The following is a 15,568-nucleotide window of genomic DNA, read 5'->3' as shown; positions in this document are numbered from 1 at the left end:
TTCACCTCCGCTTAGGCCTTAAACCACGTTTAAACGTATGGGTAAGCACCGCTTAAGGTGCCTGCCAGAGTAAACGCGACGAGCGATGCGACGCGACGCGACTCACGTAAAAGAATAACAATCATTATCAACAGGCTGTCAAATTGCACTGTCGCGTCGCGTCGCATCGCACGTCGCGTTTACTCTGGCTTGCCCCTAAGAGTTAAGCGAAGGTGAAGAAATTGGCCCTAATACTTTTTTGCCAAAGCAGGCGCTTAAGGTCTGAGGGAAGGGTTTTCCGTTAAAAAAGCACGTGGTAGCACTCTCTGAGAGAGAAAATTGCCCAATAAGCCATTTTATGAGACAGATTCGAACAGCTGATCAAAATTTTGAGTGGACGGCTCGGTCTTTGTTTTGGTAAATTTGCTTGTAAACCATCATCATTTCGTCATCATCATCATCATTTCATTTCATTTTCGCAAATGTTCCTTGTAAAATGTAAATATTAGTATTTGATCTCCTGTCATTTGAGCTTTCTATAAAATGGCTTATTCAGCCCGCCAGAATGACGCTGGCAGTGTCGTCAAAATTATTTCATCATAATGCAGTTTACAATTGCTTGAGAATTTGCCGTAAACGGAGAACAAAAGAAATTGGCAACAATGGGGAAGAAATTTGTCACTCATGCAGTGGTTCGGCGAGAGAACAGCAGCAGCGCCGACCAATCACGCAATGAGGAAATCAAAATAAACAAACTTCAGCTGGTTTTGGAAAATGAAAACAGAGCCGTTTCTAGAACAACATTAGAAAATATTGTGAGAGGATTTATGTACAAGGTTTCCACATAAGCTTTGAAAAGTATTTGGGTGATAACAGTGGTGCTGGTGTAAGTAAGACAAATAAGACAAAATAAGAAAAATAAGACAAATAAGACAAAAAAGACCTCCAGGAATTCCTCCGGAAGTTCCTCCTGGAAATCCTCCGGAAGTTCCTCCTGGAAATCCTCCGGAAGTTCCTCCAGGAATTCCTCCGGAAGTTCCTCCAGGAATTCCTCCGGAAGTTCCTCCAGGAATTCCTCCAGGAGTTCCTCCGGAAGTTCCTCCAGGAATTCATCCGGAAGTTCCTCCAGCAATTCCTCCGGAAGTTCCTCCAGGAATTCCTTCGGAAGTTCCTCCAGGAATTCTATCAGAAGTTCCTCCAGGAACTCCTTCGGAAGTTCCTCCAGGAATTCCTTCAGAAGTTCCTCCAGAAATTCCTTCGGAAGTTCCTCCAGGAATTCCTTCGGAAGTTCCTTCGGAAATCCCTCCGGAAGTTCCTTCGGAAATTCCTCCGGAAGTTCCTTCGGGATTTCCTCCGGAAGTTCCTTCGGGAATTTCTCTGGAAGTTCTTTCGGGAGTTCCTCCGGAAGTTCCTTCGGGAATGCCTCCGGAAGTTCCATCGGGAGTTCCTCCGAAAGCTCATCCGGGAATTCCTCCGGAAATTCTTCGGAAATTCCTCCAAAAGATTCTCTGAAAACTTCCAGAGGAATTCCCGAAGGAACTTCCAGAGGAATGCCCGGAGAATCTTTCAGAGGAATTCCCGGAGGAATTCCCAGAGGATATCCTGGAGGAACTTCCAGAGAAATTCCCGGAGGTATTCCTGGGGAAATTCCGGAGGAATTCCCGGAGAAGCTTCCGTAGGAATTCCCGGAGTAACTTCCAGAGAAATTCCTGGAGGAACTTCCAAAAGAATTCCTAGAGGAACTATCGAAGGAATTCTTGGAGGAACTTCCGAAGGAATTCCTGGAGGAACTTCCGAAGGAATTCCTGGAGGAACTTCCGAAGGAATTCCTGGAGGAACTTCCGAAGGAATTCCTGGAGGAATTCCCGAAGGAATTTCTGGAGGAACTTCCGAAGGAATTCCTGGAGGAACTTCCGAAGGAACTCGTGGAGGAACTTCCGAAGGAACTCCTGGAGGAACTTCCGAAGGAACTCCTGGAGGAACTTCCGAAGGAATTCCTGGAGGAACTTCCGAAGGAATTTCTGGAGGAACTTCCGAAGGAATTCCTGGGGGAACTTCCGAAGGAATTCCTGGAGGAACTTCCGAAGGAATTGCTGGAGGAACTTCCGAAGGAATTCCTGGAGGAACTTCCAAAGGAATTCCTGGAGGAACTTCCAAAGGAATTCCTGGAGGAACTTCCAAAGGAATTCCTGGAGGAACTTCCGAAGGAATTCCTGGACGAACTTCCGAAGGAATTCCTGGAGGAACTTCCGAAGGAATTGGTGGAGAAACTTCCGAAGGAATTCCTAGAGAAACTTCCGTAGGAATTCTTGGAGAAACTTCCTAAGGAATTTCTGGATAAACTTCCGAAGGTATTTCTGCAGTAACCTTCGGAAGAATTTCTGGAGGATCTTTCGAAAGAATTTCTGGAGGAGCTTCTGAAGGAATTCCTGGAAGAACTTCCGTGGGAATTTCTGTAGTAACTTCCGAAAGAATTCCTGGAGGAACTTCCGAAGGAATTCCTGGAGAAACTTCCGAAAGAATTGCTGGAGAGAATTCTGAAGGAATTTATGGAGGAACTTCCGAAGGAATTCCTGGAGAAACTTCCGAAGGAATTCCTGGAGAAACTTCTGAAGGAATTTCTGCAAAAACTTCCGGAAGAATTTATGGAGGAACTTCCGAAGGAATTCCTGGAGAAACTTCCGAAGGAATTCCTGGAGAAACTTCTGAAGGAATTTCTGCAAAAACTTCCGGAAGAATTTGTGGAGGAACTTCCGAAGGAATTCCTGGAGAAACTTCCGAATGAACTTCTGAAGGAACTCCAGAGGAATTTTTGTAGAAACTTCCGGATGAATTCCAGGAGGAATTACTGGAGGATCTTCCGGAGGAATTACTGGAGGAACTTCCGGAGGAATTCCCGGAGGAACTTCTGGAGGAATACCTGGAGGTATTTCCGTAGGAATTTATCTTGTTTATCTTATTTGTCCTATTTGCCTTATTTGCTTTATTTGTCTTATTTGTTTAATTTGGATTATTCGTTTGATTTGTCTTATTTGTCTTATTTATTTTCAATTTTTTATCTCATCTCATTGCTATATTTGATTTCAATTTATATATTTGGTAACCTCGTGTTCACAAATAGGAATACGCTTTTTTTCTAGTGTCACGCTGGATACAAAGTTGACGGACTTTCTACCGCTCTCATCCTCTCATCGCTCCTTTCCTGCCGTGCGCCACAAGAAAATATGCTGTTGGCTGCTCTCCCGAGATGGTAACTTTTGTATGGAATTTAAAAAACTTGGTTGAAGTAAAAAGAGCTTCCTGCAAAATTTATTGCGGTGACATATACTTTTTATTACGTCAAAATGATCGTTGAAAAAATTTAAAACTTTTGTCAGTTGGGTTTTGCGAAATTTGGTTCCTTTGTGCCTCAAATCATCGGAAAGAGGTACTGAGAAGCGAAAATTTCAGTTCTACAATAGTTCAGTATTTAGAGCTTAATTCAAATTTGGGAAATAGTAGGTCCATGAAATTTTGCAGGAACATTCCCTGATAAATTTCAAAGAGATTGTCAGTTGGAATAAGCGAAATTCGTTCCCAATTCCGAGTTATAGACATTTTAGTACGAAAATAGCGCTCTACCGCGAGAGAGCTTCCCTCAGACCTTAATGACATGTATAAGAAAAAACTTATCCAGTTTTCCGCGAGCGGTAATGGCCGCCAGCTTGCCTGCGGGTTAGTCTCTGATTTGACGTTTCTGGAGGTCAACTGCACCCATCATTCGAGCATTTTGATCAATGTGGTATATGAAAAGGCTTGGATTCACTGAATCAGCACCTTCTTATATGCAACATCCTTAGCCGTGCGGTAAGATGCGCGGCTACAAAGCAAGGCCATGCTGATGGTGGCTGGGTTCGATTCCCGGTGCCGGTCTAGGCAATTTTCGGATTGGAAATTGTCTCGACTACCCTGGGCATAAAAGTATCATCGTGTTAGCCTCATGATATACGAATGCAAAAATGGTATCCTGGCTTAGAAACCTCGCAGTTAATAACTGTGGAAGTGCTTAATGAACACTAAGCTACGAGGCGGCAATGTCCCAGTGTGGGGATGTAATGCCAATGAAGAAGAGAAGTTATATGCAACATTGGTCATAATGCTCGGAGCGGTGGGTGCAGTTGACCTCCAAAAACGTCAAATCAGAGACTGACCCGCAGGCAAGCTGGCGGCCATTACCGTTCGCGGAAAACTGGATACATCGCATTAGTCACATACATTCGGAAACTTATCCAGTTTTCCGCGAGCGGTAATGGCCGCCACCTTGTCTGCGGGTTAGTCTCTGATTTGACATTTCTGGAGGTCAACTGCACCCACCGTTCGAGCATTTTGATCAATGTGGTATATTAAAAGGCTTGAATTCACTTAATCAGCACCTTCTTTTATGCCACATTGGTTAGAATGCTCGGAGTGGTGGGTGCAGTTGACCTCCAGAAATGCCAAATCAGAGACTAACCCGCAGGCAATAAGCTGGCGGCCATTACCGCTCGCGGAAAACTGGATATTGTCGCGCTTATCTTTTTTTAGAGTGCTGCGGCGGTCTTACACTCGCAGGCTCGACTGCGAAGGTAAACGTCAAGATAGCCGCCGTGTTAAAAGATAGGCAGAATTTTCCCGCTCAAAACAAAACCACGTGCTTTTCGCGAAATGACAGCATATATAGATTTCGGTAAACTTTACCGTGTCATTGGTAATCGTTACCGAGATCTCGATAAAGAGTCATCTTTGCCGAATTTCGGTAAAATTATGACGGTATTTCGGTTAAAAGAATTGCTGAATTTCGTTAAAAAAAATACCAAGATCTTGGCTATATATATATGTTGAAATTTGAAATCGTGCCAGTATCAAGTGAGATATGCGGCCGTTTGTTTAGAATCGGTGCTGATCGGAAGTTTTAAAAGGGACCAGGCCACAAATTCATTTGAATCAAGCTTTTTGATCGAGCTTCCATTATGATTACATTCCAGAAGTCTTTTGTCACGTCTAGAATGAAAAACCAACCAAAAAGACGGATTCTTAAGTTGCTGGGGTGCCCCCGGGGAACCCGTAGAGGGGACATTTCAGTTTTGGCACCAAAGCTAGCCATTCGACGGTTCGTTTTTCATGGTTTTCTATCAGGTAGCGAGGTATGAGTATAAAATGAACAACTGATAGCTTTGACCGCTTCCGGGACCTACGGATTGTCCCCGAGGAACCCGTACAAGGGGACATTCCAGTTTTAGCGCCAAAACTGGTCGTTCGACGGATCGTTTTTCATGGTTTTCTATCAGGAAGCGAGGTATGAGTATAAAATGAACCATTGACAGCTTTGACCGCTTCCGGGACCTACGGATTGTCCCCGGGGAACCCGTAGAAGGGGACTTTTATGTTTTAGCGCCAAAACTTGTAATTCGACGGTTCGTTTTTCATGGTTTTATATCAGGAAGCGAGGTATGAGTATAAAATGGACGATTGACGGCTTTGACCGCTTCCGGAACCCATGGATTGTCAGTGGGGAACCCGCAGAAGGGGACATTTCTGTTTTAGCGCCAAAACTGGTTAATCGACGGTTCGTTTTTCATGGTTTTCTATCAGGAAGCATTCCAGTTTTAGCGCCAAAACTGGTCATTCGACAGTTCCCCGGGACAAATCCGTAGGTCCCGGAAACGGTCAAAGCCCTCAATTGTCCATTTTATACGCATACCTCGCTTCCCGATAGACAACCATGAAAAACGAACCGTCAAATGACCAGTTTTGGCGCTAAAACTGGAATGTCCCCTTCTACGGGTTCCCCGGGGACAATCCGTAGGTCCCGGAAGCGGTCATAGCCATCAATGGTCCATTTCATACTCCTACCTCGCTTCCTGATAGAAAACCGTGAAAAACGAACCGTCGAATGGCTGGCTTTGGTGCCAAAACTGAAATGTCCCCTCTACGGGTTCCCCGGGGGCACCCCAGCAACTTAAGAATCCGTCTTTTTGGTTGTTTTTTCATTCTAGACGTAACAGAAGACTTCTGGAATGTAATCATAATGGAAGCTCGATCAAAAAGCTTGATTCAAATGAATTTGTGGCCTGGTCCCTTTTAAAACTCCCGATCGGCACCGATTCTAAACAAATGGCCATATCTCACTTGATACTGGTCCGATTTCAAATTTCAACATATGGTTCCAATCAGAAAGAGCCCTACTTTATTTGTGGTCACTAATATTATTCTGTTTCTAACCACCACTTATCCTAATACCCACCACAAATTTACGGTTCTGAACCTACCTTCGAAAAACCCGGAATATCTCCGGTATCCGATGGCCATGGTCGGTTCCATGAACATATGGTGAAACTACATTAAATTTCTAGTTCAGGCATTCCTGAATTGTCCAAATCGGATAATATTTGACATAGTTACAACACACCTAATTAAGCCCAAAATTTGCCTATCCCAGTTATTTTGGACATCCCCTGTAAGTGACCGTAGTAAAATGATGGAAATGGTGAGCGCATTACGTATTTACTCTATTTTGTGATTCAATATTGAATGCCACCGTAGCGGTCACAATTGAACTATTATTTTCATTTTTCAAAAAGGTTACTTATTTCGGTTGTCAGTGTTTGTTCAAAACAGAACAGTCTCGGGATCACGCATTTTTTGTTCTACTTTGTGCGGTCAGTAATTGGACTAATAAGTGCACGATCATCAGATACACGTTATACACAGCATACCGTTTACCAAGACGAACCCCGCTACATGCCCTACCCCGTATATCCAACATCTAAGTGATTTCTCGTGGAAGTGCAGATGACTCGTCGGCTTCCATCAAAGCGAGTATCACGTCAACATTTTCCTACCCATTCCTTAATTGACCTGCATTCGGACACGGCCGGCGCTGGTATTGCTTTATATTGGGTCACCAGTTTTTACACATTGAGGATGATGTTAGTCCCAAACATCATCTGTTGGTTCTCTGTGTAATTACAGCTGGCCTGGCAATAACGGAGGAGCAACCGTGGGCTCATGCTCAATCATGCTCATGCTCATGAGTGGGTTTTTTAGGGTGCCGACAACCGACCACCTTTTTCGAAACGGCATAAAATCAACGCTTAACAAAATTGGTAATAAATTTTTTTCAATGGATGAAATAAAACAAATCTCTCCACTAGTTATTAGCTTATAGGGTTACTGCTCCTGGACTTCATCTCATAGCTCCGATATTGGTCTCACGAAAAACAAAGCATTGAAAAGGTATTTGGTTTGTTTATTATTTTTGTGATTTTTTCAGCAGTGAGCACGCATGTTATCAAAAAGAAGCGACGAAATGGTGCCGTATTTCTTTTTTCGCGATGAGATGAATATATGTTCATTGAGATGGAGAACGGAACAGCTCCCCTACCTATTATATGCTTCCATTACCTTTATTCCAACCCACAACCACGTACTTCGTCTCCATCAACCCTAGAACTATATGCCACCGACTTTTCAACACAAGTTAGCGTAGGTATCTGAGAAGTTATTTTGAATAAGCCATCGCTGGCCATCTACGTGGTACATCTTTTTTATGATGGCAAGTAGTTTCTATTCGATGGTCGCTGTACGATCATTTAATCTTTATTCCACATTTATTCCACATTCTTTGTTAGGATTGAGAAAAGTTTATGCTCAAGCTGTGTGAATTAGTTCAGAACTGTTATTGAGAGCCTTACAAATTTACAAAATCAATTCCTTTAAGTTACTTCAAGATATATACCACAACCGAACTATTAGTATTAGGTTAGATATTATAAAAATAATGTTAACTGTTAATGGATAATGGATATGAACAAATATGGACAAATTCACTTCAAATAAAAAAATAGCACCGGCACCGTTCATAGCATATCTATGTCATGACAATCGACCGCATCAATCATTCTCCCAATCATAGCATAGAAATCTCCCCCATCATCCAACTCACCGCGGCAGCTACTGACGCTGAACGGCACCGACACATGGGAGCAGGCATCATCATCCACCTCTACCTCCTGCGCCGTTTGCTCAGGTTTATTCAACTCATTACTTGCCAGTTTGCTTTCCTTCCACTCTCGAAGTTCACGCTCCACCAGCTCCATTAGCTCCATGTTCAGTGTCCGCGATTGCTTTGGCCTCTTCAATACGACGACCTTCATCTCCGTGCTAGGCACCGAGCGCGCCTTAACCATCTCAAATTCTTCTATATGTTCCTGAGTTTCCAGCAGTTTGATCATCGCCGTATTAAAACTTTCCACCCCTTCCAACCTTACCGGATGGGTCAAATATTTGGCCCACTTCAGAACAGCGTTAGAAATTTCTCTAGATTTTCTCCACTCAACTATACCCAAGTCACCATAGTCCACGAAGAATACCTGCAGCTTCTCGTTGCTTACCGCCAAAACTTTGGCCCGGAAGAAACCATCGAGATATGGCGCAAAGATGATATCATCGACCAAAGGTGCCGCCTTCAATGGAACCGCATCACGTGCCACCTTATACATTAGATTCGTCAGCAGGTAGTAGTCACTCTGCTGCCCATCTTTGGCGTTGTTGTGGTAGATGTAGATCACACCCGACGGTAGTGACGCAGTGATTTTTATCATTGCACCTTCTCTGGGGAACGGCCCAGACAAGAGGACCCCACCGGAGGCGGCGGAACCAGTATTTGTTTTGGCGATATTGAGCCGCTCCAGTTTGCTGTCGAGACTGATGGCCTTATTGACACTATCCGCTTGAGGCAAACCATTGAGTTTTGGTTGTTGTTTATTTGATGGCTGTTGTACTGACGCTGCTGTTCGTGGTTGCTGTTGTTGGCTGATGCTGCCTTGCCTGTTCGAAGAATTGGCTCGAGTATGGGGTTTGTTAGTATCTTGCTTCCCGCTGAGCGGCGTTTGTTTCTGTTGTGTTTGTGGTTGTCGTTGCTGATCATATTGAGGCTGCGAGTTTTCAGAAGGGTTAGGCGCACCTGTAGAATTCTCGGGAGTAGATACTTTCTGCGAAGTGATTTTATCCTCCGAAGAAATGGGGAGCAGTCGACTGTTTGGAATAAACGTAACATTTAGTACATAACTATCATACAGTTTAAAAGAAATTAAAATACATACGGCATACAGATATCTTTGTGCTCAGTCCAGTTGGCTTTCTGGCATTCGACATCACAATAGAACGCACCGCATCGGCATTTGAACTTAGGTACCTTTGCACAGGACCAGCAGTCCTGTAAAGTCGGATTAAATAGGTCAGCAGTGAAAAGTCGTGGAGAGAGATTAGCTACCTTAGGCCGAACTGAGCTTTCATGATGATTTGGATTTGTTTTACGCGGTGCTTCATCCTTGGCATCTTGCTTTTTGTGCTGTCGGACGTCACCCACATCGTTCCATTGGTAATTCTGCACACAAACAAGAATATCATTTAGCCTAAGCATAAGATTCTAAACTATGAACAGTTTTATATAAATATACGAAACGCTGAAGTCTTGTCTCGGCAATAGTACATCGTGATGGAAAAGTGGTGCTGGATGGTGAAGAATTTGCAGTTGTAGAAGAATTAGTGTAGCTTGGAACTCTATAGGGAACTATTCGTGGGAGGCCGCGTACACGAATGGCTTTTCGCAGTTAAAGAAAACCTGAGGGCGCCGAAAGTTCATGGCGATTATGGAAGCAATTACCAGGATCAGGCTCGAGTCCAGTGGAGAAGAATACCACCGACGAACCGACGTATCATCCCATAGAAAATCATTCAAATTTGCTCCCCACGACGCGTCGCATAAGGGTTAATAATTGATGAGTGGTTGAATGCCCATGGCGAAACCCTAATTGGTCATCAACAAAAATAGAATTGTAATTAATATACGATCATTCTATTTAAAATAATCTTTTCAAACAGTTTGCTTTTTGAAGAAAGCAAACTGATTGGGCGATAACTAGAAGCCTGAGCTGGATTTTTGTCCGGCTTAAAAATTGGAACAACTTTGGCGTTTTTCCATTTATCTGGGAAGTATGCCAATTGAAAACATTTGTTAAATAAATTAACCAAAAAGGATAAAGAGCCCTCAGGAAGTTTTTTGATAAGTATGTAGAAAATACCATCATCACCCGGTGTGTTCGGACGGTCGGATTTTAAACGAAACCGTTTTTGGGAATCAACCTTTAAAACTGTGGAAGTTTAATTTGATTTAAATTTACAGGTTTCACAAATTTGAGCGTTTTTTGTATAATTTCTACTCACAATTTTAGTTTGTTTTTGCTCCTTTGACTTCCCTCTTAATCGTCCTTTTTGACCTTTTCTATTAATTAATATAACCTTTTTATTTCTATTCTCTTGTCTATTTTTAGCGTGTTTCGTATTTTACCTGTCTGTCCTACTCGTTTATATGTCATTCGTCTAATTGTCGTCTTACTCTTCCGTGGGCTGTCCGCGATAGTTCGAGCACCACTTTGGTCAGAAGCGTCTTCAGCAACTTCTCCGGCCTTCCGAATAGATTTTGCAGGTCGTTTATCACATCTGATACCGAGTTTGGCAGAACGAGCCGACTCCTGACTGCTTCGAGTGCATCACCCTGCAGACAGTTTTGCAGCCGCTTTAAATTTCCCAGGTTCGAAAACCCACACGCCGCTGTCGTGTGCTCGAAACTACTGATGAACAACGGCCAGACTTCTGGTTCTCCACGAAATTTTGGAAGATGCTGAGATACCGCTTTGCGAGCGGCTAGCTGCCGTTTCGTGATACGATCGATTTCACGCCCGGCCCGCCAGGGCTTCGGCTGCTCCGCACACTACTATGCCGGCTGTGGCTGCTTTCCACCTGGTCATCCGACTCTTCGGTGGTTTCGCTTTCTTCGTCCGATTCGTCTCTACTGTTAGCGAGTATCGGCACCCTCTTCGTAGACTTAGGCAAGTTTTTGAGCCTTTTCGCCATTTGTTAATAAAATTTTATTTCCCTCTTTAAGCGCTGGAATTGGCTTTTGAGGTTATTTTTTAAATTTTCGTTAAATTCCAAAAGGGTTTCGAACTGTGATCCAACTTCGAGACATTATTCTCAAGTTGGTATTTCTCAGAATAGCGAAACGTTTTTTAATTTCATTTTGCAAATCTCGCCAAATAACTTTCAACGCGAGATTGCGAGTTCTTTGGTATTGCCTTCGCCTCACAGTTTTAAGACGGATCAGTAGCTGAAGATCGTGGTCAATAATAATGGAGTTGAATTTAATTTCACATATAGGAATTGCAATGCCTCTGGCTTCTACAAATAAATTTGTCAAAGATATGAGAGCATCAATATCACTTTTGGTATCGAGAGGAATATCAACATCAAAATTCCTATCGATATAGGGGAACTTTACCGGTTTTGGCCAGTTTCTCGCATATCTCCGAAAATGAAGCAATTTTCGAGGGTTTTATTAGCTGTAACAGAAGATATATCCCTTACGATTCTTCGCTGCGGAAAATAATCGATAGTTTTTGGAAAATACGCATTTTTCAGGGTTGGCCAAATTAGGCACTAAGGTGGCCAAAACCGGTACACTTCCCCTACGTTTTATATAAATCCCAATCAGCTCCATGATAATTAAAAGTAGAGCTGATTGGATTATAAATGGCTTCTTGTGAGATTTCAAATGTCACAGGAAGGTGATCAGAGTCAAAGTCAGCATGAGTTACCAATTGGCCACACAGCTGACTTGAATCCGTTAAAACTAAATCAATTGTAGAAGGATTTCGACTGGAAGAAAAACAAGTTGGTCCATTGGGATATTGAATAGTATAATATCCCGCAGAACAATCTCCAAATAAAATTTTACCATTGGAATTGCTTTGAGCATTATTCCATGAACGGTGTTTGGCATTGAAGTCACCAATTACGAATAATTTTGATTTGTTGCGAGTCAGAATTTGAAGATCAGTTTTCAACAAATTCTTTTGCTGCCCATTGCATTGAAAAGGCAAGTAGGCTGAAATGAAGGAAAATTGTCCAAAATTTGTTTCAACAGAAACTCCCAAGGTTTCAAAAACTTTGGTTTCGAACGAAGCAAATAATTTATGTTTGATACGTCTATTAATGACAATGGCGACCCCACCACAGGCGTTGTCAAAACGATCATTTCTGTAGATAAAATAATTTGGATCTCTTTTAATGGAGAGTCCTGGTTTTAAATACGTTTCAGTTATAATGGCAAGGCAATATGCACATTATGAACTGTTAGGAAGTTGAATAATTCATCTTCCTTACCCTTTAGAGAGCGGGTATTCCAATTTATAACTTTCACACAATTATTTGGATCTTTTAAAACGGAGTCCGATAACAATTTTGTGTGTGTACTTTATACCAACCAGAACAGCTTCAGGTATGGTATTTGCTTTGAACATTGCATCAATCATGTGATGCATAAACTTTGCAGCCTCCCGCGGAATGGTAGTCCGAAGCACTTTCTTCCCCCGCAAGAATATCCACAAGGCCACATGGAAATCAAGTAACGGAAAACCAAATCGACCACGTTCTAATCGACGGTAAATTCTTCTCCGACATCACGAACGTACGCACTTACCGCAGTGCGAATATTGAATCCGACCACTACCTCGTTGCAGTATGTCTGCGCTCAAAACTCTCGACGGTGTACAACACGCGTCGGAGTCGTCCGCCGCGGCTAAACATAGGGCGGCTACAAGACGGTAGACTAGCCCAAGACTACGCGCAGCAGCTGGAAGTGGCACTCCCAACGGAAGAGCAGCTAGGCGCAGCATCTCTTGAAGATGGCTGGAGAGATATTCGATCCGCCATTGGAAGCACCGCAACCGCTGCACTAGGCACGGTGGCTCCGGATCAGAGAAACGACTGGTTCGACGGCGAATGTGAGCAGTTAGTTGAGGAGAAGAATGCAGCATGGGCGAGATTGCTGCAACACCGCACGAGGGCCAACGAGGCACGATACGAACGGGCACGGAATAGACAAAACTCGATTTTCCGGAGGAAAAAGCGCCAGCAGGAAGATCGAGACCGTGAAGAGACGGAGGAACTGTACCGCGCTAATAACGCACGAAAGTTCTATGAGAAGTTGAACCGTTCACGTAACGGCCACGTGCCACAGCCCGATATGTGTAAGGACATAAACGGTAACCTTCTTACAAACGAGCGTGAGGTGATCCAAATGTGGCGGCAGCACTACGAAGAGCACCTGAATGGCGATATGGCAGACAACGGTGGCGGTATGGTATTGAACCTAGGAGCACGCGCGCAGGACATGCGACTTCTGGCTCCGAATCTCCAGGAAATCCAGGAGGAGATCGGCCGGCTGAAAAACAACAAAGCCCCTGGTGTTGACCAACTACCAGGAAAGCTGTTTAAACACGGTGGTGAGGCACTGGCTAGAGCGCTGCACTGGGTGATTACCAAGGTTTGGGAGGATGAGGTTCTGCCGCAGGAGTGGATGGAAGGTGTCGTGTGTCCCATCTACAAAAAGGGCGATAAGCTGGATTGTAGCAACTACCGCGCAATCACATTGCTGAACGCCGCCTACAAGGTACTCTCCCAAATTTTATGCCGCCGACTAACACCAATTGCAAGAGAGTTCGTGGGGCAGTACCAGGCGGGATTTATGGGTGAACGCTCTACCACAGACCAGGTGTTCGCCATACGTCAGGTATTGCAGAAATGCCGCGAATACAACGTGCCCACACATCATCTATTTATCGACTTCAACGCCGCATATGATACAATCGATCCAAGGCGACGATGGATCGGGTGATGTGCGTAGTTCGAGTTTCAGGGGCATTCTTAAGTCCCTTCGAAACGCGTAGAGGGTTACGGCAAGGTGATGGCAACATCGCTTTGGAGGGAGTAATACGAAGGGCAGGGATTGACACGAGTGGTACGATTTTCACGAAGTCCGTCCAGTTATTTGGTTTCGCCGGCGACATTGATATCATGGCACGTAACTTTGAGAGGATGGAGGAAGCCTACATCAGACTGAAAAGCGAAGCTAAACGGATTGGACTAGTCATCAACACGTCGAAGATGAAGTACATGATAGGAAGAGGCTCAAGAGAGGTCAATGTAAGCCACCCACCACGAGTTTCTATCGGTGGTGACGAAATCGAGGTGGTTGAAGAATTCGTGTACTTGGGCTCACTAGTGACCGCCGATAACGATACTAGCAGAGAAATTCGAAGACGCATAGTGGCTGGAAATCGTACGTACTTTGGACTCCGTAAGACCCGAATAGAGTTCGCCACCGTACCAAACTGACAATCTGGAGGACGATTTGCGGACCCTCCGCAGACTGCGTGGTTGGCGAAGTGCAGCCATGGATCGAGCTGAATGGAGAAGACTTTTATGTGCAGCACAGGCCACTCCGGCCTTAGTCTGATAATGAATAAATCTGAAGTCCCCAGCTTCCTTCTATTTTTTTCGCACTTGGGCAGGACGGTCTTGAAACCTTGTTTCTTTGAAGGAAGTGGAGAATTTAGAGACTCCCCTTCTTCTTGTTTTTATAAATGCTCATTGCTGAGCGTGGAGACGTGACCTTCTAAGAGGTTTTTTCCCAGAACGGTGTCCCTGCAGCATTACCACCGCTTGTCGGAATTCTACTTTCGCAAACGGATCCAACGTAAAACGAAGGCACGGGTCCTTACAAAGATCGTATCGGGATAAGAGAGTACAAATGAAATAGCGCTGAGAAGCACTGTTGAAATTAAAATAGCTTCGGGTAGTATTAAAAACTTCCTTCCGCAAAGAGAGAAAAGAACCGCACAGCACGAAAGCACGATGCGGTCTGACCTTTACATTAAATTGTGCTGTCGATTGTCTAAAGTGTGTTATTTGCGAAAATTAAAAGCAATCTGCAAAAAATATGCTGTTGTTGTTATGAATGCTCATAAAAATAATCTAATTGAATAATCATTTTGATATCAATTGACATCATGACGGCTAATTTTGATTATAATTTGATTTCAAACTTGGCTTGGGCAATGTCACCAAAGGCTGTATGCGACCAACCAGTCCATGGATCTGGATCATGTTGGGTTAAAAGGTTTAGCCTAGTCCTACTACAGTGAACGTATAAAGGTAGACGTGTTTTCTAGTGTTAAGACATCGCAGATTGACCGAGGCTCGGGGATACGTTGATAATCTTCTTCTATATACATAAAAATGAATTTCCGAAACTACTGAACCGATCGGCGTGAAAATTTGTATGCAGAGGTTTTTGGGGCCGGGGAAGGTTCTTAAGATGGTTTGAGACGCCTCCTCCTTTGGAAAAGGGGGCTCCCATACAAATTAAACAGAAATCTCGGCATAACTTGAGAACTAATCAAAGAATAAATCAATTTTATGCGAAATGAAGTTCGTCGGGTCTGCTAGTAACAGAATAAATTCTGAGCGCATGTTCAAATCTGACAAATTTTTAACAGAAAGAAACATATCATAGCTCTTAGGTACATTTTGATATAGAATAGTAGTAGAGGAGACGTCGTGTCGTGGAGATGACGTGCATCGTCATTTTTAACGAACATCAGAAACGCGATGAGCGGTTGTTGCAATATAATCATAATCCTTTAAAAAAACCTATTGAGGATCTGTT

The 15,568-nt window shown here is 43.6% G+C and overlaps 1 protein-coding gene across 1 annotated transcript in view; it reads right to left on the bottom strand.

Moving 5' to 3' along the window:
* LOC134202810 (integrator complex subunit 5-like protein) overlaps nucleotides 1–8,061 on the bottom strand; it is a 90,584-nt gene extending 82,523 nt beyond the window's left edge. The window contains exon 1 of the mRNA XM_062677807.1: nucleotides 7,943–8,061. The gene's annotated coding sequence lies outside the window, so the exon portion shown is untranslated. The remainder of the gene's footprint in view (nucleotides 1–7,942) is intronic.
* Between the last annotated feature and the right edge of the window lie 7,507 nt (nucleotides 8,062–15,568).

This window comes from Armigeres subalbatus, chromosome 1, assembly GCF_024139115.2.
Source record: "Armigeres subalbatus isolate Guangzhou_Male chromosome 1, GZ_Asu_2, whole genome shotgun sequence".
Classification (NCBI taxonomy): domain Eukaryota; kingdom Metazoa; phylum Arthropoda; class Insecta; order Diptera; family Culicidae; genus Armigeres; species Armigeres subalbatus.
The sequence above is the reverse complement of the archived record's forward strand: the minus strand, read 5'-3'. Positions and strand labels throughout refer to the sequence as shown.